Raw genomic sequence first — 25,918 nt, forward strand, 5'->3', positions numbered from 1 at the left:
TATAAACTCAGAATTACGAGATATAAACAGAATTGTGTGATATAAACTCAGAATTGTGCAATATAAACAATTGCGAGATATTAACACAGAATTGTGTGATATAAACTCAGTATTGTGCGATATAAACAGGATTGCGTGAGATAGACTCAGAGTTGTGCAATATAAACAATTGTGAGAAATAAACTCAGAATTGCAAGATATAAACAAAATTGCACAATATAAGCTCAGAATTGTGCAATATAAACAATTGCGAGATATTAACACAGAATTGTGTGATATAAACTAAGAATTGCCCAAAATAAACAGAATTGCATGCTATAAACTCAGAATTGTGCAAAATAAAGAATTGTGAGATAAAAACCTCAGAATTGCGAAATATGAACAAAATTGTACAATATAAAATTCAAATTAAATTAAAATTAAATTTATGCATTTCGCGGACGCTTTTAAACTTACAGTTTACAGTGCATTCAGGCTATCAATTTTTATCTATTATGTGTTCCCGGGGATTCGAACCCCCAACCTTACGCTTAATAGACAGTGCTCTACCAGTTGAGCTACAGGAACACAATATAAAATCAGAATTGTTCAATATAAACAATTGCGAGATATTAACTCAAAATTCGTAAGGATCTGGCAGCCGCCGCGTGCATTGGAGGGTCCATGTTTCGGAGCGGCGTGGTGCGAGCAGGAGTTTCCTCAAGAAGCAAATCACTCTTAGAGGAGATGTGTGTGCTGCTTTGTTTCAGATACCGCAAAGATCCCATGAGACGGCTGAACACATCAACAGGGTAAAAGAAGAAACCCTTCGTGAGCTGAAAGCTGTTTGTTCTCCAGTTACCTGAGGGACTGGCATGGATGGGGAGCCCAAAATCAAGGAGGAACCTAAAGAGACAGCCAAATTATTAGCTGAAGGTAATTTATCTGACATCTGAGATTCATCCAGGCTTTAGTGATTTCACTCCGACTTCACTGATCGTCTCCTCATCGCTGTCAGGTCGCACTCGCAGATGGCCCAAACTTTATGTGCTGAGAGGAACATTAAGAGGTGGCAGATATTTAGAGTTCAGTGCGATTCCTTTTCTGTCCACGCAATGATTTCATGCTCATCAGCAGCTTATAAACATGATATCAGTAACACCTACAGCACCTACACCAAAACGAACACAAAATTTCCAAATCCACATGATTGATTTAGGAACTGAAAGGATATTTCAACACTGGAAACCCATTGTGTCTAATTCTGTCATTTATTGTTTCTAGTTATTGTTACATGCTGTGACAGTCATTCAGAAGGCAGAATATCAGAGCGTGGATGTCTGTAGTTGCAAATAAAACACCATAGAGAAAAAAAATAAACATTTTATTGCCTAGAGATATATTAAAAGTTAGATATATAGTTCCTGATAATTCACCTGTGTACATATAGAGTACTACACTCATGCAAAGCAATACATACTATGTAATTAATCTCTGTCTTGTTATTATTAGACACATCACAAATATCTGACTTTATTGTTTTATAGCTCTTTATATAAAGCTGGACGTATTCCCAATTTTATCTAAGCACTCACGTTAAGTGATAAATATACTACAGCAAATCTTAAACGCATAGATATACTGTATGTTGAAAACAATGAAGCTCAATGACACTGAAATTTAGAAAATATATGTAGTTTCAACATTCATAGACCAAAATGTATTTCAGGGGCAAGAAAATAAATTTCCAATCTTACAGTAGCCCACATTTAGGCTTTATTTATTATTTATTTTAATTTCTTCTATCTATCTTTTTGCCATATAGGATGTTATTTTAATTGTGTATGATCAAGGTATTTCTGAAAGATAATTCAGGGTTTAAATAAACCTAAGGAATAAACCTCTGCTCATAGCAAACTCTCCTCCGATGCATGACGTCGTTTTTCCAAAAGTTTTCCTTTTTCAGTCGAGGCTACACATCATTACTTCTACCTAGTTCTCTCTCACTCTCTGTGTATATATATATATATATATAAAATTATTAATCACTGAGAGGTGTTTAAAAATCCAAAATGCATGAATTACATTTAAAACATGCGTTCAGATGTTACAATACACAAAATGAGATTTTTTTTTTTTTTTTTTGCATGGTACAGAAAAACATTGATATCTGGTAAGGGAGTTTTGTGTATCCCTATGCAATCTATTTATGTATGTGTGGCACTGATTAATTCAGATTAATGCTGATGTCAGTTCAATGTAAACAGATGAATGAATAAGCTTGAAGGTAAATGAAATGCAAATGTTTAACTTATTTGAAGGCATATTAATATTTTTCGCATTGTGATTATTGTGCTCCCATATCATAAAGCAATAATCATTTATTTATTTTGTATTATTTTCAATTTAAATATGCAGTAATTGCAATATGCAGAGAAGAATGTGACTGATCCACTAAACCATATGCTATAATACTTAAGAATGCATGTGCTTCTCTTTAATCATATCATAATCATAACATGTTCAGACCTCATCGCCAAAAGCTTCAAAATATAACACCTGAATATAAGCTAGGACACATATCTATCACTCAAGATCACAGATAAACCGCAAAAAGCCTGCTGGAGGAAGAACGGGAGAAGGACATTTAGCGAAATCCTCACTCAGCACGACCTCCGCTGAAATATCTTTTCCTTCGCTTAAATGCTTGATTACATTTAAGCAAAGTGAATTCTGCCGTTAAAGACTACAAAATAAAGCATAACCCGATCCCGTCGTTTAATTGGAGGTAGAGAGGAAAAGGTGGGCAGGGGAACAGCTTTTATGCAGGGAAAAAACGCTTGGTGCATGTTTGTCTTTCTGTGGCATTAATCCTGTCGCCTTTTTTCATCCCTAATCCTTACAACAACACAGCCTTCGGGAACTTTTAAACGGACGGATTCGATTTCCTCCGTCCATGCCAAACACCACAGCCTCACCTTCATGAGCTCGAGGGTCAGACGCGAGGAGAAGGGGACGAGCGGGGTGTTTAGATTCTGGGCGTTCCCTCGTATTGATATCACATCGGTGTCAGTATTAGAGATCTGAGCACAAACACACGAGCCATCGTCCTCAAGCACATTTGTGTTTGTACAGTTTTTACACCGTGCTTCAAAGCGTCCAGACCCTCCCAAAGTAGAATCAACAGAGGCCCGTGAGAACGGCCAGCTCAGGAGAGGACCTGATTGAAAGCCGTGCCACTTCATGACCTCATTGCAGTTGCCGATAACAGACAAGAGGCTAAGACAGAGACAAAAAAACATTTGTTTGCAGACACTGGAAATGTTTAGCACATACAGTACAGGTGTAATTGCATGAAGTAAAAACGAAAGCATTTCTACAAACTGAGATACATTTGAACAGCAGAGCATGGGGAACATAATTAAATCGGATTTAGATTAAGTTGATTTGTCATTTGTGTAATGCACAATAATGCACAGTCTAAATAAGTTGCATATATATATATATATATATATATATATATATATACACACTACTGTTCAAAATTTTGGGATCAGTAATGTTTTTTAAAGAACAACTCTTCTACTCATCAAAGCTGCATTTATTTGATCAAAAATACAGAAAAAAACAATAATATTGCAAAATGTTATTACAATATAAACTAATGGTTTCTATTTTAATATTCATTAAAATATAATTTATTTCTGTGATGCAAAGCTGAATTTCCATCAGCATTACTCCAGTATAAAGTGTCACATGATCCTTCAGAAATCATGATAATATGCTGATTTATTATTAGAATCCTTTTTTTTTTAAATCAGGATTCTTTGATGAATAAAAAGCTTAAAAGAACAGCATTTATTCAATTGAAGGTTTTCTAACAATATATAATAGGCTTTAAAAACATTTGGTCGTTCAGTTAGAAGAAAGCATGTTCACATTTAGCCATCATTTTTATATAACAACGCCTATGCATTCACTCCCGATTTCCCTCAGCATGGGGACAAGAGAGCTGTCAGTCAATAAATGGGAAAACAAAACATACAAGTAATCTAAATGTTAGTTGTGTTACTTGTATCTCAACTCTGACAACAGAGGATGCACGACGAGGTAAGAAGGGTTTGTTACTGTCTGAATACCTTATCAACATCACAAGGGCTCATTAGGAGGCTCAGAGATGTTTGGGTGATCTGTGATCCGTGTGGCAGCACTTGACCTTTGTTTTTTATAACACGATACGACATCAACAGTGACACACTTTGAGAGGCAGAGAAATGCATGACTATCCCACTGTCTCACCACAGGCATTTACCATGGAAGAACATACTTGACATGAGACACGAGGAAGAAACCACTCTGCACCATGTTGGACACGGAGATCTTCTGCAGTAAACAGAAAAGGGAGATGTTTTAAACACAAGAACTGGAAGATGCTGCAGCGGTATATTTCAGGATGTGCACCAGGTGTTCATCTTCAAAACACTTGCGTCTCTTTCTCCATTCTCTTCTTTTTTCCTCCATGAGATTTTTACCTCATGCCACTCACTTAGGCATCTTGCTCTTCGCCGTGGCCAAAGTCCTCATCTGTTTATTTTCTAAAAGACATATCAGGAAGTACAACTTCAAACAATGGCCTGAAGTTATAAACCTCATTCCTTTCTGTGGCCCACCTGGATGTAGCCATGAAACGGAGGGGAAATTCCAAAGGAATGGACGCACATGCCATTTCGAGGACTCGCCAAACAAAGACTGTCTGCGAGAAGCACATTTTTGGAAAGCACAGAAAGAAAAGTGTAACCGAGTTTACCGATATCCTATTTTTAGCTCCTGTGAAAAAGCTGCAACACTTCCTGGTAAAGACGAAGGAACAGAAAAGACAAAGACGATAGAAACAAAAATTTAAATGCATTTTTTTTTGTATTCGTTTACAATGCAACAGCATTTAAGAGCCTGGAAACACAGTCTTTTTGAAATGGGTTTCAAAGTGCATGTTTTCGTAAATAACACCATTATCGTTTGTAAACTACAAAAAAATGCATATTTGTGGAAACAGTGATGCGTATGCGTTTTACGTGTTCATAGGTACTTGAAGAATGCATGAGTGTGTGTGTGTGTGTGTGTGTGTGTGTGCAGGCGTGTGGTCTTTCTTTACAAAGTAACATCACCTACTACTGGCCTGGCATGAATACTGCAACATGTTTAGTTGTTTTCACAGATCTGTGTGATCCAATTTTAGTACATCGTTGTCAAGTAAAAGTACCATTACTTTGCTTAAACTCCGCCCCTGCAAGCTCACGTTCATCTGCCTCCATTTTTGAGAGCCACGCCCACATCTCAACATCCAATGAACAAACAATGCATAGAACCAAGCCCCGCCCTCTTCTTTTGATGTATGTTGCATACGAAAAAAAAAAAGATCTGTTGCTACTTTTGTTTTTAGGCACCCAAGTCAGATCCATATATCTAGACTTCATGTGTTTAGTGGTGTTTGATGATCTGATTGTGCCTTAAATATAAGTTTCCCTGCACTATTAGGAACTACCTTACAATAAGCTAGTGTGTATGATATGTTAATTAGTTATTGCACATGACACTTTTTCTGTTTGAATTCATTGTAGCTGTGAGCTTCTGGTGCACTTTGCATTTCTAGAACATTATGTAAATGTATCATACAGATTTATTATTTTGAATTTGCATTAATTTGCATTTGGCAGAGACTTTTCTTTAAAGTGACTTGCATTGCTTTTTTTGCATGCAGTTCTTGCATTCCCTTGAAATCGAACCCTTGCTCTACTCTACAGGAAAACCCTGTTGGGATAAAGGTTTATGTAGTTCTGATAGTTTCCTGGACACTGTGCACTGGGGGTCTTCCTGAAAACGCACTCCACGCAGCTCGTTAACCTCCTCAGACGACCCACACACAGAATAACTCACCCAGGGCTATTTTTAAACATGACCTCAAACAAGAACGGAGGTCAGCAGCCCCTTTTCCCCAATCGTGCCCATGTGTGTTCCACAAAAAGTGTTGCGTTGATCACTTTAACAGAAGAGCTATTCAGTTTGAGTTTTCTATTTAAAGAAAGACCCCTAGATCTGCTACCAGGACTTCCTTCACTCGTTTGTTTACCTCGAACCTCCCGGGAGGCCAAATAGAAGAGTGCGAATTGAATGGAAAGTATCTTGTATAGAGCTGGAACATTTGGTGCATTTCAAAGCTTGTGTCCCTTGAACCTGTGAGCCTCTGCAAGATTTGCCTTTCGGTCCGCGCCATTGGTTTTCTTTATTATTTGGGCTACTTTCACAATTGAACCATTGGATATTTTACTTTGGGTACATAAAACGTCTTTTGTCCACAAATTAAGGACTCAAAAATGTCTTAAATCAGAGCAGAAAGTCTTAAATTCATAGTCATTGCATTAACGCACTAAAAAAAAATTTTGAACTTGGTATTTTTGTCTTTTTTTAAATTTGTTATCACACATATCTAAATATTGTTAAATCAAGATAAATTTACTTTAGATGCAAAACAAAGGTTTTAAAAAAAAAATCATAAATATATGATTAAGACAAAAACTATCTGTCAATGAGCTATGAAGACTGATTTTTCAGGGCCTGTGAAAGATTTGATTTTGTTTATAATCATAAGCTCACTTAATGTTGACCGATTTCTCAAAAAAAACAACAAAAAAAGAAGACTTCTCATTTGATTTCGCTTTTGATTCAAGAATCTTTAGCCATTTGCACGGGAAAATATATCTCATTTTGAAGTGTGATCAAACGTGACAGTTACATTTATTTGAAATTAATTAAATGAATTCAGTAGTAATGGAGATCCGTTTGAAACTGTATTTTCAAACTTTGAAGTGTTTCTAATACAACTCATTGTGTGTTCCCTATCTAGTCATTTACATTCAACATACTGACATGTTGAGTTCCGTTAAATGAAGTCCTTGAATTGGACTTAAAATTATATTAAAGGTTTCATAAATATTAGTTTTTTTAATGGAAGAAAGTTTCCTGAGCCTGATAAGGAGTGTAACATTTCCATCACATGCTTGAGATATTCAGCCAATCACAACGCACTAGATAGCTGCATAGCCAATCAGAGCACACTGCGCTTTTTTTTTTTTTTTTGAAACGATGAACTGTGTATAAATGTATGTGTTTCAGAAAGAGGAGCAGCAATAATGTATGTGAAAAATATTATTTTCTTCCTTAAACCATGCAAACACATTGGATTGCACCAGATGCACAAAATAATGTTCTTATTATTAATGTTCTTATCGCAGTAAATGTAGGCATCATAGATTGCTAAAACTACTTGTATAAAACTTGTGGCTGTGCCTGAATGCTCATAAAGGAGTTCTTTCAACACAATCAAATACCTCATCCCTCATTCCACTTATCCGCCGTTTGTCCCGTTTAATATAACGTGGTCACTTCAGACAGCCGAAGGACTCTTATTAAACTAGACATGGGCCATTTATCAAGCACCTGCACCACAGAGAGTAAACCTCTGCTCAAGTAATCACCTGCGGTTCCTCACGGATCTCACCGGGAAAAAACCTGGAACAAAACCCATAGTCTGATGGAAAACAAGCCTATTTCCAGAGTTTCTATTAACATCCTGGCTGTTTTGTTTCCTAGGTTCGTTATCAAGCTGTGATGTGACAAAACTACATTAATATAATTTATACTTCTTATCGTTAGATGTTAAATGTCAGTTTCCAATTTGTCTTTTAGGAAATGCTTTTGAACATGTTATGTTTATTTTTTGGACAACGTGTATAACAGTTGAGTAGAGACAGTAGAAATGAGAAAAAAGGAGAATTAATAGAATTATGATTTGTGCATAATTATGCAAGCTTCTGAACGCTGATGATGTTTAGTTGTCGTCATCATGAGCTTCTGGACACAAATAGTTAAAACCTGGAAGACTTTGGGCATGCAATGCCATGGCTATTTTCACATTTATTCACGTAGTGCAAGGATTCTCAAATGTTTTTCTCAGCTAAACGTCTTTGACTTAAAACATTTACTCAAAATATCCCTGTTATTTCAATACTTTCAGTTAATCAGTTACAGGTTAACAAATCCAATATATCTCTGTTTAGAGTTTCATTTTGACTGATTTTGTTTTTTATCTTGTATTTTTTATGACTGCATTAATTACTAACTTTTTAACAAATCTGCAGTTTTTACATTAACCCCAGTAAAGATATTGATATCAAATAGTGGGATTTATTTTATTTCTCTTTGCTTTTTCATATCAATACGATACATTTCATGTATTAAAACAAGTTAGGTGATACATTTAAAGTATCGAATCTAGAATATCGTAAAGAGATGGTTGAGAATGCTTACAAAAACCACTCAACACACTCCCAAAAACACCCGAGCATCGTTACATTACATGGGAAACTGAAAATGTTACAGTATTTCATGTTAAATTAATGTCAACTTGGCAGATTATTATAGAAGTGAAAAAAGTTATGTATAGAAGTTTAAGATTCTGAAAACTAAATGCAAAAAAAAAAAAAATTATTTGTATATGTTCTCTAAAACTGCTTGGAAATCCAAACTAAAAAATCTGAAAAATGGAAGTTTGACAGTTTTTTATTTTTAATTCAACCTCTAACAAACACATAAAAGATGTGTGGCGAGAACCATTGTTTTTTTTTATTTGTTTATTAATTTTTTCTTTATATTCAAAGTGTTTGCAGGACATTTTCTTCAAAAAAAAAAAAAAAAAAAAAAAAAAGGTAAAATAATTTTTTGAACTTTGCATGAAAATGAGTGGAGCTTTTCCAGATTTTTCCAGATTTTAATCACTATTTCAAAATAAAGGTCTGAACTCGCTCACTAACTCTGATGAGTACTCATCACAAATTAATAAATTACAGTCTCTAAAACATTAAAAAAACAGTTTGTCCAGATTACTTTAGGTTTAGAGTAAGATATTACAGTTATAAACATGTAATAACACGTAGTCAGTAACAGTTAAAAAGAACGTCCTGCTTAACCAGAGATACATTTTTTATATATTTGCAACATTCAGGAAGAAATGCGAATAAATTTGTTCAAAGAACGACAATGGCTTTTCATTTTCCAAGTCATTATGTTGAAATGTCTACTTTCTTCAATCAGGTCCTGATATATATAATGACATCTTGTTAAAACACTCACGTTATAGACATAAAACAAGTTACTGTTTTGTTCTGTGCATGGCTTTGTTATGATGTACAAAGAACTAACCTTCGTGCTTTAGAGTAAGGCATTTAAACCAGGTTGCTCCAAGACAATGATCCCTTATAAATGAATAAAAAGTCACTTTAGATGGACTTTAGACGTTTACTTGGGACCCATTTAATTTGTTGTGGTAACCAGGCCTCCGATTTATTTTATAAAAGCTAGATGTTCAGTGGACTAGTTCAATGCACTAGCAATGCAAAGGTCATAGGTTCGATTCCCAACCGAGAACTGATTAAATCTACCTTGAATGCAATGTAAGTCACTTTGGATAAAAGCATCTGCTAAATGCATAAATGCAAATGGTGTAGAACAAGAGGGACGGGCTCCATGGCTATTTCTGGGTCCATTGTTAAGCCGTTTACAGTCAGATGTCCGATCTCAGACATAGGGCTCCCCAAAACCACAAGCCCAAACACACTTAGCTTCGGGCCGAGCCACAAAGGCCTGCTGTTCACCTCCCCTCTGACCAACACACACCCGACATGTTTAGAAAACAGCAGTGCGGTCCAAAACACACAACCAGTTTCACCGCTGAAATAAATCTCAATTTCCTTCAGCCTTTCTCTTCATTTTGCAGTTATGTAATGAATTAGCGACCGGGTTGACTGCTGAAACCACCCACCAACGCTCCTCAGCGGCCAGTTAGCGAGGCTTTGCGATCTTCACTATATGTCGTGTCTCTGTTGATCTACATAGCTTGTCCTGGTATAGCGTGAAGGAAACTGCTTCGCCGACCGTTATTCCTACGACCAGCGAAGCCATGTCAGATTTAATGGAGCTGTCAGGAGAAGCTAAGGTGTGTTGCCAGTCATTTTCCAAATAATTACCCTTTCTAACAGAGGCCTGATTGTGTTGGGCCATGTGGTCCAAATGCAGAAGGTGCAGGTGAGTGGGTGAGAGCCAGAACGTCTGGGGGGTTCATCTATGATTCACACTAGTGGCTGTGTGGGCCACGTCAATGTTAGCCGTTTCGGAAAAATTGGCATAGTATCCTATTCTTTAGACCTGATTCGGAAGAGCCCTGTTGGAGCAAGCGAGTCAACTAGAAACAGGAAGTGCATCACTGCTGAGTAACACGGTGGGTGGAGTGACCATGACATCACTTTAGGAGCTATTGCACAAAACGGTGGGTCACACGTAAGACTAAGTCACTCTGAACACTAGAGAGTACAAGTTAAGAGCGTTCATAAGCTCAAAAAATACCACTTTTGTCTTCAGCAAAATCTTTTGTTCTTGCATTTTTTTTTTAAGATTTTAAAGAGAGTTGTTTGCAAGCATTTGAAAGTGACTAGAGTGTTTTATAGTAGTAGGTGTTCGTTTGTCTCATGCATGTCATTTCCTGATCTGCTTTGGGGAAGATTATACTGACGTCTGTTGGATGCTATTGTTCTCAATTAAATTATTAACAGTTGAATGCATAAGTTTGCATACTCCTTAGTGAATAAAAACCTTGCAGAATTATATATATATATTGGAGACAAAAGATCTTGTTTACATGACATCAGTGTACTAAAAATGATCATGGGTTCACAAAAATAATTAAAAATTGTGTATAATGCATGCCAATACAAACAATCAATATGGCGAAAGAATGCACCGTTTGCACAATTATGCATTGTTTGCATGGAGACGATAATGGTGTAATTTTTCAAAAACTTGCACTTTGAAACTTGTTTATGTTTTCAGGTGTTGTCTTTTTGAGCATCAAATGATTATAATGCATCAGATGCATCAAACAACATTTCTTTGTGTTTTGCGTAACATCTCTTGTGATGCACAGAAGAAAATGAAACAGATTTGGAACGACATGAAGACATGAATAAATGATGGCAAACTTTACATTTTCTGTCGACCTACTTCAAGTTATGAGCTTGTAAAACCGGTGACGTTCATGTACATGTATCTTGAAAATTCAATCAGTGTGCATACGAACAGACCTGCATGTGGGTGTATTTGTGTGTGTGGTCAGGTTGAGTGCTCTGAAAGTCTGGGTTATGGGTGTCCTGTCATGACTAGACAGACAGCTTGTTCAGACGCCGGGTCTCCAGTGTTTGTGCAGTCCCAGAAAAAATCCCTGCATGGCAGAACCAAAATAATCAGGCTGTAAATATTTGTACAAGTTAGAGCCACATAATCACTCAGGGCTCTTACCTGCCGTGGGTCTGGGCTTTATGTTTCCTGTTCTAATCATACTGCATGGATGGCCACTGACACACACACACACACACACACACACACACACACACACACACGCTCTCTACAGCTCTCACTTTTGACCACTTCAAGATATTCAGCCTGTACCTTAAATCCGGAGCTTAACAAATCCTACTGGAAGCAGGGACTAAATAAGCAAAGTGTTTCTCAAGCCTAACCATTCATAACACAGTACAGGACGCATGCAATCAGTCAAAGATAAACCAGTCCTAGCGTTAGACCGTCCACAATCCATTTACTGATGCACACAAAAAGGCAAGATTTGACCAAAGGCAATAGTGACACAATATTATGTAAGTACGCGACTTACATTGCATTCAGGCTAACAATTTTTTCTAACATGTGTTCCCTGGGATTCGAATCCCCAACCTTGCGCTTGATAACGCAATGTTCTACCACTTGAGCTACAGGAACACCAATGTATCACAATGTATATATAATATCCAATGTATTATACTACAATGTATCACTTTTAAAAGTAACTTTCCCCAACACTGCATACAAGTCAATTCATATATAAGCAATTTTAGATGTAACTAAAGTTTCAGATGTTTACATGTCAATCTCTTTCAGTCTTAGTTCCTAATCAGAATTAATTGCAAAGTGGAGTGAAAAATGTAACCATTCAGCCATTAACATGCTGTTTTTGTAAGTACATTAATTTACTGTAAATCGCACCACAGGAGACAAACTGGATCTTCAATCATATTATGAGCAAAGTAAATCATTAGAAACGGTGCAGTGAATGTTTGTACCAAAACATTGCTTTCTCATGTGGTTTCGAGCAACTTCCTGGTTTCAAGGAAAGAAAAAAATGAAGGAAAGAGAAAAGAGAGGGGAAAAATACAAGCGAGTCTGTTTTGAAGACAGGGTTTGTTTAATTACTCTGTGCATGCTGTAATCCAGGAAATGCTGCCATGCAGAATCCAGAAAGTCTGTGTGCATTTGCATACGCCATCCATAAGAGGGCAGTGTTGGGGGATGGCTATCATATCCCTGACCTACAGATGGACTGACATACACTTTTGTTCAGTCCAGGTGCGGAAAACTTAATTAAAGCTCTTCAATCATCGGTTATTTTAAGTAATGCCCAATCAAAAGTAATAATCCGGGCGTACGGTTATAATCTTCAAGGGTCTCCCGGGGGGGTGTTACGCGGTTTCCCAGAAGTCTCTTTGGCAGGTGAAACATCATGCAATTCGTCGTCATGAAAAATAAACAACTTCGAGAAACAAGGGAAGAAAACTGGCAATGCGTGACCACATCGACTTTTCAATCCAAACATTAATTAGCTCATGGTTTAATTATAACGCTACTTGTGCTAAGTAAATTGTTAAGTAATTTTACTCTCAAAGTCGGGTCTCTGTTTAGGGAAATGAAAGGAAACACCTGCTGTGGAAAAACAAAACGGTGATGTAAGTTTTAAATATTTGTTTTTGACTTGGACTGGGAACGTTGTTAATTAATTAGCTATGTGTGTTTTTTAAATTTCTTGTTTCAAGCGGTTTATGAGACGACACGTGACCTCAGGCTTTAAGTATAAGATGATGGCTGTTGTCCAAACTGGACTCTGATTGGCTCCAGTGAAACAGACCCCGCTGACTCTGGATCAGTTGTGTTGATGGAGTCTCAGAATGGATGCAGACCACACAGGACCCAAACTCTGAGTCTGCATGTCGCAGCCATTTCCTCTTGTAAATATTTAGTGCTGTTTGTGTGTGCCAAGCTGTCAGAGTCTGTGTGTGTGTGTGTGTGTGTGTGCTCCGACACAGACGCTACAGCCCGGGGATATTCTTTAATTAAATGGTGCGGTTTAGCTGCTGCCTTTCGCGTTGTTTAAACCTGTTTCCAGATATAGTCCAAGTATGCATTCAAGCAAGTGGTTTATTTCATTTGAGAATCTGTTATATGATGCATAACATTAGTGATCACTCAGCTTTCTGCAGCTCTGTGCAAATTACACTTGTTATTACCACTTGTCATACAAAGTTTCCATTATACTCAACCACATTTGGCAGCAGGTTATCCTGGTAAGGTTTTAAAAGATTAAACTAGCGCTCTTCCCTGGAAGACAAAAGGAAATGCATAGCTCTAAAAAGCACCTAAAATAGTCAACCAAAGTATTTAGCACATGGAAAACCGCAAGTGAATGTTGAGACATTGCAAAGCTATATATATATGTAGCTTTTTTTGTTACTTTTTTGTTACTTTTTATCATCTGGGTTGGCTTGCTTCTTTGTTTTTAATATAAAAAACTTTATTTTTGGCAAATGTAAAAGCCCTTACATACCAAAAGTGAAAAGAATATGCCTCAGGCCGAAGGAAAAAATGGCATTAAATACATTAAGGCTATTTGTGTTAACATATTGTACAGTTGTATGCAAGGATAAACGACCTGTTTCTACCAAGCACGCTAATATCAGAAGCTGTAAGTTGTCTTGCACCTTAACCAAAGATTAATGAAGCTTCCTATTTTTTTTAAATAAATCATTTGTGGTCACCTTGTCACACAACCGATTCCTTCTTAAAGACCTCGTTCGGTCCAACAGCGTATGTGCGAGAAGTCACAAAATCATCAAGTGTACATGCCGAAAAGATTAATGCTGTGTTAAGTCGCTGTGTGTAATCTTCACCTTACTAAAAAAGTGAAAATGAATCATTGGCTGTGAGTGGATGGATGTGCACAGAGCTCGTAAACCTGCTCAAACATGAGACGTGTTCATTTGACTGATGGAAACCACTAGCTTAGTTCAGATGAGCTGCTTTACACCTCGTATATTGAGAATGACTACCATTTTTTAAAACCAAAGATGATTTTATACACCGTACCATGCCATTGTAGGTTACAGGACAAATCAATATTGGAAAAAATGCTGAAATGTTTAGGAGAGATGAATCCAGTGGCACAGTGGAGGTCTGACACTCATCTTTCTGCGGTTTTAAAGACTGTCCAACAACCGCGTGTGTTCAAATATAATCATGCTCGGGAAAGAAAAGCGTCATGCCAAATATTTGAGAAAAGTGGCTGAGATCAGAGTGGAACAGCCATGATATTCCCATCCATAACCGAAGGGGAAAAAGCAGTTTGATTAATGAACAAATCAGGAGTCAGACATGCATGGTGCATTAACACCACCTCTGCAGAATCGTTTCAAGAGAAACCCCAATCTAAAGTCCTGAGCCAGTGACCCCATAAAGTGAGACACCTTCAACAGGATGCTGCAGTGCTCACTTCCTTCATTTGATGAGATACAAGTCCATTTGTAGTCTGGCTGTTTTTTTTTTCCCCAAGCACTAATCATTTCCATAAATGCAAATCAAGCAAAAAATAAATAAATAAATAACTTAAAACGAGAATGGATTTAATTAGTGCATAAAAAATGTATTATAATTTTGCCAGAAAGTTGCTTTTAAAAGTAATGCATATTGTGTCACTCACCTAAAAAAAATAACATTGCGTTACTGTAAAATAAAAACGCGTCAGGCTGAAGGAAATGTAAATTCACATCTGTACAGTAGAGGGCGCAGCTCATACAAACCTGTGCTGCCATAAAAAACTGTACCAACTTGAAAAAGTAATGCATTACTTTACTAGTTATTTGAAAAAGTATTCTGATCACGTAACTCGTGTTACCTGTAACACTGATTTTGGCTTTTACATTAGCCCTTCCCAGAGGAAACGCTCAGAGGTTGCTCTTTCGTAACTCAGACCTTTACGTTTTAAGCATCAACATTTGTCAGATATTTCTGTCGGTTGTTGACATACAGGACAAATACAGAGCTGTAACTTGATTGTGGGTTGCATAGCTGATTTGAATCCACATTGAAATCTCCATCTTTGGTATTTTGACAAATTGATGGAGTTTGTTTTTTGTGGGGTTCACGGTGAGCCGTGTAAAGTGTCCCTCAGTATGTCACCCAGCTGGAAATGATGAGTGACGGGGCAGGAGCGGGGAAAGCTGCCCACACGCTCCACACCGCAGACCAAAATGACAGAGGTCATAACATGCCTCAGTGTCAGGAAATAAGACTTATGGCTTGGCCATGGGTTATAAATATAGCACGAAGGGAATCACTTAGACTCATGGCTCTCAGAACTATATTTGGAAAACACGTCTGTGTGCTCTTTAAGAACAACTCTCCTGAAATAGACCGAGGAAGTTCGCAGTGTTGCGTTGAGAACCTTTATGCAGCTGGAAAGACATGACGGTGGGTGTACGAAGATCCCTCGACCTCTAAAAGTGTAGTGGAAGAAGGCGTTTTGACCTTTTTTAATTCAATTGGTGGTTTAAGAAGACGTGAAGTAGCTACAGATTGAATTGTTTGGTGATGTCAACTCAAACAACTTCTGATATTTAAATAACCAATGACATTCCAGTTAGTGAATATAGTGTGCATATTTTTATGGTGCATTCGAGGAAATTCTAGCGCACTGGAATTATTTTGACTATATGTGACAGCCCTAGAAATGGTGTGCATGCTACTGAAATATAGGGAGTAGATCGAGCCAAACGGACCCATGTTGCATTGATTATGTTCACCTGTGCACCAGGTGTGTTCCTCTCATAGTATCCCCCTGAGGCTGTGAATGCATGGATGTGTGTGGCATAGCCGCTCTATAATCTATTAAGGCGCCTCGGTCTGGTTCCCCAGTGACCTGGATTTGGCTCTACTTCTGTCTGCCTCCCTTAACTATTGGCCTTATTAATCACTAGCCAGATATATTACACAACGAGCTGGAGGAGAGGGAACGCAGACATTGAGACACTTGTTCATTTGTCCTGCTCTTCGCTTCGCCAAAAATAAAACCTTATACTTCTGAGACGAGGGTCCCTGTGACTGCCGCCATCACCCACCTGGGGCCCTCATGTTGGAACCTAACAGTAATTGGCAATTACTGCACTTAGAATTAAGGAAAACACAAATAATTGGCAGGCAATGAACTAGGTAGAACAAGACAGGGAGTCACTCTGTGTGTGTGTGTGGGTGAGAGAGAGAGAGAGAGAGAGAGAGAGAGACAGACCACCCTTAAAATGAGAATCGGAGGAACCAAGCCAAAGGCAGTGAGACTTGTGGCCTTCTCAGCGGTTCTGTGGCAGTCATTTCCACTTAAAGTCAAATATAAAGTGCACAACCATAGCAACTGCAACACAACTAAAGAAATCTCTTGACAATTAAGCTGTTATTTGAAAATAATTAATCACAGGCCTCACTCAAAACACATCGAAAAATCTGCATTTAATGCCACTGGAGTAGTCAATACAGATGGTAATGGAAAAACAAAACACTATATTATTCATGCATTATATAAAATATAGATATTGAGCATAGAATGCTAATTTTCTTTATGCATAAAATACTAAAACTAAAACTTCGCTGGGTACTGTGTCCCACAATGCACTATGCCTTTAGATATTGATTTCGAAATTAAACTTCTGGCATCTTTACTCATTAAGATGTAAGATGTTGTAAAATCAAATGTCTCGTTGTATTTTTGACTTTCATTGCGTTAGCAAAAACGTCTAAAACACACTCCAAAATGCATTCTTGTGGGTTTGGAGCAACATAAGGGTGAACAGCGCTGGGGAAAGTTACTTTTAAAAGTAATGCTTTACAATGTTGCGTTACTCTATAAAAAAGTAACTAAATGCGTTAGTTAATTTTTATAGGAAATAATGCATTATGCCACTTTTGCGTTACTTTTTGTCACCTGAGCTGGGCTTGATTTTTTGTTTTTTAATAATAAAACACTCCAAAGTTATATTTTTGGCAACTGTAAGGGCCCTTTCACACCAATTTAAAAAAATAAATAAATACAAAAAAGCTTCAGGATGAAGAAAGTGCGTTTTTCTCTGCGATTTCTCTCAACATGAGGATAGGAGAGCTTGTCAGTCAATAAATAGGAAAACAGAGTAACTTGCGTTACTTGAAAAAGTAACTAAATTTAAAGAAAATTGATTACTTAACTCGTGTAACTTGTAATGCGTTCCCCCCAACACTGAGAGCTTTTTTATTACATAGAGCAGCAATATCTGTGATATTTCTTTATTTTGGTTCTTTGTGGATTCAAAATGTAAAATAACCATTGCATTTCTGAAATAACTGGCCACCAATTGCTGAATAAAGCATAGTGACTTCATGTTATGATTTAGAATATTATGTTTTTAATATTTCCGTTGCACATTATGTACAGCTCCACATAATTTGTAAACAAAAAAAAAAGTATGATTGGATACATTGTAAACTGCACTGTAAGTAGTATACTATTATTACAGTAACTTCCAAGCAAGGAACATGTGGTCCATTGTTCTGTCTCTGTTTGATAAAATCATAAATCACACACTTAATCAGCCAATAAAGTTGAGCTCGAGGACACTTGAGCTGACTCTTGACACCAGCCCAAAATGTTACGGGAAAGCCATCACGTGAAAGTCATGAATTATGCATCAGAGAATTTTGGGAGTTGTACAAAAAGACAAAAGCAGTAAAATGTGTCTCTTTAGATCCAGAGGTGGAAGCAGCATGCATAATCTAACACGCACGTAATTGTTCAGAAAGCTTTCTGTGTGGTCTAGAATGGTAAAATCACCGCATTTAGACAGAGCAACAGAAAAGAGCAACTTGAGTCACCGATTGCTGTGCGTATTGTCACTGGTGGAGACGCTGGGTTAGATGAGTAAAATGAAGCTTCAGGGTGGTACAGCTCAGCAGGATTCCTGTAGGATGACTGACTAATAACACCACAGACACAACTCAACCCACGCTTACAGAGATGAAGAGAGAACGGTCTTCTCCAGCAGTGACAACACTCTGCTCTGGAGTTCCCCGACAGACCACAGCCTGACCACAGTCTTACGGCCTGCACATCCACACACAGACCACGAACATGCGTGTGCTGGGCGCTCGTCTAGCCTTCTGTACCACAGACGGGGTCATTAATGCTAATCCAATCCAAACCGTCTCACTCTCTCCGGTCTGTTTGTGTAAACAAGCATCCCACATGTACAGACGAGATGTGTGCTTTCAATATCGTGAGCTGTTAAAGTCGATCCACCCGAGCTTTTGGTGGCCTTTATGAGGGAGCTAAAGAAATAAAAAGCACTTTTCAGCTTGTGCATGTAGTATGTGTCTCAGCGCTTGAGCTCAGGTTTAAACTTTAACCGATGCCTACTTTAGAGGAAGGCTTCAGATTTAGTATGTTAAGTCAGTGGGTGTTTTTCTTTGCTCCGTGAGGCATCTTCTTTGCAAGGTTTGAGAAACTTAAGCCTACCGCAGAGCTCACGGAGAAAAACACTGGGGTGTTTGAATTAAAACAAGCTTAAGTTGGTCTTTGGTTCGGATCGTATCACTTAATGCATTAGAAGTAACACGAGTTACATAATCAGATACCGTTTTGCAAAGTAACTAGTAAAGTATGCACCTCCTCACAGACAGGAATTCCAGGTAGCACTATAGTGCATCATCCTGTGTAATTTGTAGGTCTTAGCGTCGGTATGTTTAGAGTGATTGCTAGCATTTCTACAGGATGCATGCTGGGCCCTGAACTTTCCAAACATTCCTCATCTCTCCTTCACATAATTTCCGCTTCAGACGGAACTTCTAAAGCATTGATGCTCTTTACAGGCACCATTAACAGCTTCTCCATGCTGTTCTACAGGAAATACACAGCAGCAAGAGACAAAATGACAAAGCTTTCACACAAATCCAGGTGGGAACTCTAGTAACCTTTGCGTTTTATGATAGCATGTTAATCATGCGCTTGCATTAATTATATCAGCTTGCAGAACGCTACAAAAAGTTGCACATATGCTTATAAACAGTTTGCATGTGTGTTTGTTTATTAAACATAGCTTTCAGCTTTGCAGTACATTTTTGACACTCATATTCTGCGATTATCCGAAAATGTTATAAAGCATTTAAGGAGGATAACCAAACTTGATCTCCATTCCACAAACAGCTACTTAGTCTGTATTGTTTCATCTTTGGAGGTTTATGAATTTCACTTAAGTCTCTCTAAAGGTAGTGCTTGCTTTCTTTTAATGTACTTTGCTACGCTGCATGTTACTAACAAAAGAGTAGCTCTATAAAGGGCCGACATCTATGGAAGCATGCACTGAATAAAAAACGTAAATGGTAATTGCAACTTTTTTTTCTCAGAATAGTGTGACCTAAACTCACAATTGCATGTTATAAAATCAGAAGTGCATGATGGAAGCTCGAAATTGCAACTTAAAAAGTAAAAGTTATGTGATATAAACTAAAGTCAGAATCGAAAGATATCAAATCTTCACAATTCAGACATTTCCCCCCTGAGAATTGCAAGTTTATGTCTCAGAATTGTGACTTTATAACACAATTTAATTAAGATTTGTGAGATATAACCATGCAATTATAAGAAACAAAGGCTAAACTGTGAGGTAAAACAATTACCTTTTTTATTCGGTGGTAGAAACGTTCTCCCATACACATCTTTTGTGTAAATATCAGATTGTGCAATTTGCTTAAAGTGAACAGAGAAGTTTATTTGAGTGACACTATATATTATTGAACAGATCATTTAATTAAATTTCATAAGAAATGAAAAACCTGTACGACCGGAGCAGGAGCTTGGTTCGTATTGCCAGCAGTAAGTCAGACTTGTTCCCGGTGCGTGTTGGACTCTGGCAGGGCTGCCCTTTGTCGCCGGTTCTGTTCATGATTTTTATGGACAGAATTTCTAGGCGCAGCCAGGGGCCGGAGGGGGTCAGGTTTGGTGACAACACGATTTCGTCTCTGCTCTTTGCGGATGATGTTGTCGTGTTGGCCTCATCAAGCCAGGACCTTCAGCATGCACTGGGACGGTTTGCAGCCGAGTGTGAAGCGGCTGGGATGAGAATCAGCACCTCCAAATCCGAGGCCATGGTCCTCAGTCGGAAAAGGGTGGCTTGCCCACTTCAGGTTGGTGGAGAGTTCCTGCCTCAAGTGGAGGAGTTTAAGTATCTTGGGGTCTTGTTCACGAGTGAGGGAAGGATGGAACGGGAGATTGACAGACGGATCGGTGCAGCTTCTGCAGTAATGCGGTCGATGTACCGGTCTGTCGTGGTGAAGAAAGAGCTGAGCCGCAAGGCGAAGCTCTCGATTTACCGGTCAATCTACGTTCCTACTCTCACCTATGGTCATGAGCTTTGGGTCATGACCGAAAGGACAAGATCCCGGATACAGGCGGCCGAAATGAGCTTTCTCCGCAGGGTGGCTGGGCGATCCCTTAGAGATAGGGTGAGAAGCTCAGTCACCCGGGAGGAGCTCAGAGTAGAGCCGCTGCTCCTCCACATCGAGAGGGGTCAGCTGAGGTGGCTCGGGCATCTGTTCCGGATGCCTCCTGGACGCCTTCCCGGGAAGGTGTTCCAGGCGCGTCCCACTGGGAGGAGACCCCGGGGAAGACCTAGGACACGCTGGAGAGACTATGTCTCCCGGCTGGCCTGGGAACGCCTCGGTGTCCCCCCAGAAGAGCTGGAGGAAGTGTCTAGGGAGAGGGAAGTCTGGGGTTCTCTGCTTAGACTGCTGCCCCCGCGACCCGGCCCTGAATAAGCGGAAGAAGATGGATGGATGGAAGAAATGAAAAATGAAAATAAAAAATATAAATTATGTGTATTTAGTAATAGTCATAAGAGTTTGGCCCGGCACGAGGGTGAATAAATGATGACACGATGCTCATTTTAGGCTGAATGAAGTAACAATGCTACTTTTAGTGACTCTCCAACACTGAACTGGTAGTACGATCGAACTTAGAAACTACACCACATTAAAATATGCCTTTGACGTCAGTGTTGTAAACTATAAAAAGAAAGAAATCTTGAATGAAAAACATATTATGGTGGCCAGCTTAACCAGTGACCACTAAAGAGTCCCTTTGCTTGCTGGTGAAATGCCAGGGCAAAGCCATTTTAGTAAAGACACACACACACACACACAATAAGACAGAAAGTGAGAGAAAGTAGCTTGCATCATCGAAGCAGTGCGTCTCTGCTCAGTAGCATAAGCGTGGGAGTATTTACAGTAGGAATAAAGGTCAAATCATCAGAACAAAGCCCCAGAGGCCACAAACATTTCTTTTCCTTCTATATTTACACTTGGGATAAGGTTGTTATGCATGCTTTTAGTCTAAGGAAAAAAACATACTGTGTGTGTTTGGGTCACTGAATTTTATACTTTATACACCATGTGATATTTTTTGACTTGCATTTAAACGTCAGAAGCAAAACAAACGACGTGTTTCGTAACGTAACACAGGAAGCTAACATGCATTTGGGACTCGTAGTGGAACTATTGTGTTTACGTTTAATTAAAAAAACAAATACTTGCTTTGCGTTACTTTTTAAGAATGAATGCATTACTAAGTTACCTGCAAAAAAGAAATCTGATTACATAACTCATGTTACTCAGTTCCTAAAACTGTACATGAATAGCCGTGATGTCAGTAAATGTCTCGTCATGGTTAATGTGGACGTCACACAGTAGAGAGGGGTACAACACTATAAAGCTGCTCTAGAACAAGCCCGTTCTTTTATTTGTTGTCTCAATTTGTTTCGGGGCTGTCTTCTGGTTGGCCTCGGTGGGGCTGTTAACACACAGCACATTTTACATGCTGCCATTAAAAAAGCCACACTCTTTAAATCCCAGGCTTATTTTTAGCTTGTCTCTGTTCTGGGAAGAAAAGAAAAAAACAGGGAAAGTGGTTTGAATGCAGACTGGAGTTCATCTTCATCTGCGCCAGCTTAAATAACGCCTGTAAAATCTCCAAGTGAATCATACAAATTTGAGACATTTGCCGTCTGAAAATGGCAGTTTGATAGAGCGCTTTTCAGGAAATAATATATTGAACTTAAGTATCTTTACAATTCCCGTAAGAGCATACAGTAGCAATATGATAACCCATTTGCAATGGGTTATTAAGAAGGGTGGTTGGTCACTCTAACTTAAGAAAAGGCATCAGTGTGCAAGTCTCATTTCTGAGAAACACTATCTTAAATCAGTAAAGCCAGGGGACAAGGAGCATGGGAGCCCTATTGAAACCAGGAGAAGTTTTGGCCGCCCGCTGCTCTAGAAATTGAGAGGAAAGGATTACGAGATTAGTACTAACAGGATGCAGTAAATTCTCATTATGCTATTTGGAGAGAAAAGAGTAGAAAATGTCAGACAGCTCTTGAGAAGTCAAGAGAGAATACCAAATATTTACACACACACACACACACACACACACACAAACACTGTTGGACGGGCAAGCGTAGAATATGTCAGGCCGTTCTAAACGGGCGTTTTTTTTGGAAAGTGTAGATGAAAGCTGCAGTGTTGGCGTGCAAGAGAGAGAAACTCATCTGGATTTGGCCTGCATGGTGAAGAGGTTAAGTTTTAGTGCACTTTAAAAAATATGCATGCTGTACCAAAAGAATACATAAAAAAATATCTCTCTTTTTCGGTTCATGGATGTGCATGAATGATCAGATATTCTTCATGTGATTTTTGCTAGGTGCTTACCTTTTATTTTTGCATTTTAGAAATCGACTACAGTAAATGAACTCCCTGCCCACTCCCTGAATTCCTTCACTCTCCACAAAGACGTTTTAAAACAATTTACAGCCACAGAGAGTCACAACAAGGAAGCTTGTAGCTGCAGCCGAGGATCTCTTTCACCGCACAGAGGATGGTATAGTCATTAAAACAGTACTTGAGCCTGTCTCCTCAAACTGAAACATCTCACAAGTGGATCTTCAAGCACTTTAAACTCTCTCTCTTAATTCTTTTGTCAGGCATTTCTTTCGTTGGGCATGCAGTAACACGGATCTCGGCGGCTTCATTCTTGAAGCCACTGCAGCTGCATGCATTTTTCTTTCAAATACGTCTTGTGCATGTCCAACGTGCTACTGCATCTAGTGGCTTGATAGATATACCATAATCCTTTGTAAAATGATATGAGATGGAAAGTTTTTCCAAAACAAAATCAAGAAATGTCCCCAAAAAATAGCCGTTTTGACCTTCAGCTGAAAACAAGGTAAACTTTCAATTGTACCTTTAGGGGTTCAGCAGCAAAAAGTAACATGATGCATTACATTCCATAAAAAGGCAATTAGTGACGCAAAATTGTAATGCATTGCTTGTGCAATGCTGCATATTACTACTCTGAGGTACTATTTTGAATCCTTCAGGGGTAAAGTAGGTCCTGTACCTCTGAAGGAACAATTTTTGAACAATTGAAAAGTTGAAAAGTTCCCCCGTGTGTCTTAAGGGCAGTTTTACCATTTAAGGCATTTGCACTTTGTCTTTCATTTTTCAGGCTGAACACAAACACAGAAAAACACTGAGGCACAAACACTGAATAGCTACACAGTTTTCAGGAAACTGTATGAAAGCAGATCTAAACGGCAGTCGTGGTAGCAAAATTTTACATTGACCACACAGACTGCGAAAGCACACGAGGAGGGGGGCATTCATATATTTCGCTTGCATTGCTGAATGGATATATTTCCTTGGCCTGACTTCTATGATTCAGCAGACAGTAATGTGGCATTTCAACAGCTACACACATACACCTTTTCATATTAACCTGCTGGTAAAGACATTGCGCCGTTAGAAGTGCTCTTAATGTTTTCAATGAACTGCTTCCAGAGGGTAAAATAATCATGCCATAACATGTTCACATTAAAGTGCACTTAAAGAATAGAGAAAAAGCAGATTTGCCTTGGTGAGGTCTATGATGGAGAGTTATCCATTTATCTCAAAGGCAATTGCTCAGGTGAACCAAGTAGACAAGCTGGAAATCTTTACTCATGGATGCTCAGGTGTAAGAGTTTATGATAGAGATGAAAAAGATCTCCCTGTTGTTTATGTGTGGAGAAAGTCATCATTTGAAGACATTATCGAATCGAATACAAGGTAAAATGTGCTAGTTTACGCCAATCCAGTCAATCCAATCCAATCAGTCTTATTCCGGTGTAAAGAAGAATAAAGCTCTGTGGTGGTAACCGTTTTTTAACTGTTGGGGAAATGCTTCATCAGTGGCGCAGCAATTAAAGTTCTTCCATATGGAAAGGCTGTTTAGCTAATTAAATAAGCTGAGTGAGTGAGTTGTTGAGTGCATCAAGGTTTATATGACCTCTTGGCTTCTGAACTGATGAAGTTTTTCTGCAACATGGCCAAAGAAAGCCAACGACATCCAGTCTGCTTTTGACTTGAATGACAACAAAAACCCAAGCAAGAACAAAACTAGCCGGGTCAGCGACTGCTAGGAAAACACTGACCCCTCAAGGGATGCTGGGATACAGGAGAAGGCTCTGAAAACCAAAGTCACATCATGAACTGAACCTGCGGCTCTCATTAGGAGACATTCCCGAGCTCTCAAACGCACAGAAACTGATCTTCTCGTCCATTTGCTGCCATTTACTCCAGGTCTTTCTCACTGCACCCAGTGAAAGGTGCACTTAATAGTGGTCTGTTTTCTCCCTCTGTCTCATACCACACAGAAAATGGATATTTTTAGATTCAAAACCAACAAATTTACTCACGTTGTTAGTGGTTTGTGCAGTTGGATCCCATACAACGGCACCTTAGCCATTTAATGTGAGTATTTCTACTAGTATTTGTCGAAAAAACAATTCTAATTCTAACAGTTCTAATACATCGATGAAGTGCACCTTTAAAGAGGTCATCGGATGCCCGTTTTCCTCAAGTTGATATTATTCTTTAGGGTCTTAAGGAAAAGTCTGTAACATAGTTTGGTTAAAAATTCTCAAAGGTAGTGTAAAAAACCCTTTTTTACTCCATCAAAAAGAGGTCTTTTCAGAGCAAGCCGTTTCGTAGCATTTTCCTTTAAATGTTAATGAGCTCTGCTGACTCCGCCCCCGAGCCGCTCTCTTTGAGGAACTGTTTACTTTAGCCACATTCATAGTGAAACTTAGCACATTAGGAAAGGCGATTTGTAAAGATTCATTAAAAAAAAAACGTATACTCACTTCTTCTGTTGGTGAAGCTGGATGATTCACGCAAACATAGACAAATTTATATAGATCAGGGACACGTTCCCTTCAGAAAATGTGTCTTTAGTGGCTCTGATGTCAGAAGTAAAGATGACTGCTGTGTTCATTATTACATCCAACAACAAAACACCGGATTTTGAATGAATCATTTGAGTCAGAGATTCAGTGATTCATTCATATATCACTTGCTTTGTTTCTGAATGAATCAGGCATTTTGAACAAATTGTTTGAATGAATGATTTAATGACTCATTCTCTGGATATATATATATATATTTTTGTTGTTGTTGTTGAAATGTGTTTGATCAGAGTGTGATCAAATTGGTGTGTTAATCACCCCTTTGATCTGATATCTTGAAAGTGCTTGGGCAAGTAATAAAAACAACATTGATTTTCTTTGTATGTACAAAAACTTAAACCACTGAGATTTTTATATATATATATATATATATATATATATATATA

At 38.4% G+C, this 25,918-nt stretch overlaps 1 protein-coding gene across 1 annotated transcript in view; it reads left to right on the plus strand.

The window, feature by feature from the left end:
- LOC132099298 (parathyroid hormone-related protein-like) overlaps positions 1-25,918 on the plus strand; it is a 91,950-nt gene that overhangs the window by 17,361 nt on the left and 48,671 nt on the right. The window contains exon 2 of the mRNA XM_059505732.1: positions 750-915. The gene's annotated coding sequence lies outside the window, so the exon portion shown is untranslated. The remainder of the gene's footprint in view (positions 1-749; positions 916-25,918) is intronic.

The sequence above is a fragment of the Carassius carassius genome, chromosome 22 (genome assembly GCF_963082965.1).
Source record: "Carassius carassius chromosome 22, fCarCar2.1, whole genome shotgun sequence".
Classification (NCBI taxonomy): Eukaryota; Metazoa; Chordata; class Actinopteri; order Cypriniformes; family Cyprinidae; genus Carassius; species Carassius carassius.